This window comes from Gavialis gangeticus, unplaced genomic scaffold, assembly GCF_001723915.1.
Source record: "Gavialis gangeticus isolate Ggan-Ray unplaced genomic scaffold, GavGan_comp1, whole genome shotgun sequence".
NCBI classification, from domain to species: domain Eukaryota; kingdom Metazoa; phylum Chordata; order Crocodylia; family Gavialidae; genus Gavialis; species Gavialis gangeticus.
Genome location: NW_017729029.1, coordinates 41568556 through 41570322, shown reverse-complemented (window position 1 = coordinate 41570322; position 1767 = coordinate 41568556). Strand labels below are relative to the sequence as shown.

General features: G+C 42.8%; 1 protein-coding gene across 1 annotated transcript in view; it reads right to left on the bottom strand.

Moving 5' to 3' along the window:
• LOC109300692 (TNFAIP3-interacting protein 3-like) overlaps positions 1-167 on the bottom strand; it is a 21751-nt gene extending 21584 nt beyond the window's left edge. Inside the window, exon 1 of the mRNA XM_019521471.1 lies at positions 163-167. The gene's annotated coding sequence lies outside the window, so the exon portion shown is untranslated. The remainder of the gene's footprint in view (positions 1-162) is intronic.
• Positions 168-1767: the final 1600 nt, after the last annotated feature.

The following is a 1767-nucleotide window of genomic DNA, read 5'->3' as shown; positions in this document are numbered from 1 at the left end:
AGCTTGAGAGAGTCCAGAGAAGAGCCACGCACATGATCAGAGGTCAGGAAAACAAACCTTATGACAACAGGCTGAGAGCCATGGGGCTTTTTAGCCTGGATAAGCGCAGGCTCAGGGGTGATCTGATGGCCATCTATAAGTTTATCGGGTGAGCACCAGTACCTGGGGGAAGGTTTGTTCACCAGAGCGCCCCAAGCGATGATGAGGTTGAACGGTTATAAACTACTGCAAGACAGTTTCAGGCTGGACATAAGGAAGAATTTCTTTATTGTCCGAGCCCTCAAGGTCTGGAACAGCCTGCCATCAGGGGTGGTTCAAGCACCTACGTTGAACACCTTCAAGAGAAAACTGGATGCTTATCTTGCTGGGATCCTATGACCCCAGCTGACTTCCTGCCCTTTGGGCGGGGGGCTGGACTCGATTATCTTCCAAGGTCCCTTCCAGCCCTAATGTCTATGAAATCTATGAAATATTTCCTCTAGATCTGCAAAAGACACTCCTGAAGTCAAAACCCAGTGTCTCACTTTACTGAATTCTGGTGCTAAATGTTTATTCAGGGGCATATACCAGTTGTGATTTCACTTTCTTTAACATTTTATCTCTAAACACATACTGTTTGAATATTGTTTTATTTTAATGTGAATTAATTTAATAGATTACAGTAAATGTAGGGCTTTATGTTAAGTTTCCAGAACTTAATTTAATTGCAAACAAGTTACCTATGTCTTGGTAAAATAATTTAATTTAAATCAGGTTTTTTCTATCTTTCTGATCACATTAGCTGGCCAGCTTAAACCCTTTTGAGCTACCACTGAATTTAAACCCGTCTTAGACATAGGCTTGTTGTTTGATTGCCCTTGGGCCAAATGTTCAAAAGTGCTTAGCAGCCTAGCTCCCAGTGACTATGATTAGCACTGTGGGTATTTAGCATTTGTTAAGACTGAGCCAAAGGTTTCTCAAGCAAGTCACCCGTACACTAGGTTACTTGTGAAAATGTTGACTTAATTCTGTGTATCCCCCAGAAGCTCTCAGTTTTCAAATGATGTACAGCAATTATCTTGTGCCAGTTCATTAAATATCAGCTACTCTTGTGATGCCCTGAGACCAGCCCAGTACTACTTACTCAAGTGAGTGACCATCCCTCATACAAACAGTTCCATTTATATAAATACAACTGCTGTGCATAAGTTTGCAGGGTTTGACCTGAAGTGTGGTGTGATAAACTGCATATGATCAGGAGGACATGACTAGTATTCAGGAGTTTCTGCCGTACCAGGATCAGAGGCATTTCATATTTTGAAGATGTGCAATATAGCACAGTATCAGTGCTAAGTGTTGCTACTACCATTGAGTTCAGGAACCACCAGTTTCAGGATGCATCAGCCTGGAACCAAGGAGTAGAAGGAACTAAAAAATTGCTAGTTTCAGGTAAGCATGCACCTGTGTGAATGAATCCCTGTTGTGTTTAGAAGCAAATGGGCTCAGAAACCAGAGCTGCGAAATCCCCATTGCCAGAGCCAGCAGTCTAATTGCAGTGATCTCATTGTAGCTGTGTAACTTGGAGTACTACCCGAAGCGTTCAGGCTTAGCTTAGGAGTAGCTAGCAGTGTATCTTTAACCATCTTCTGTAGGTTATCTACAACCCCTTTGACCATGGATCAATTGATCTGATTTGGGAACTGGACCCTTTATGAGGGCCGGTGATTCTGGTGCTAAATAAGCCCACTGAGTTTGGATTGGTTGTGAGGTTCAGTTCAGGCTGTGGGC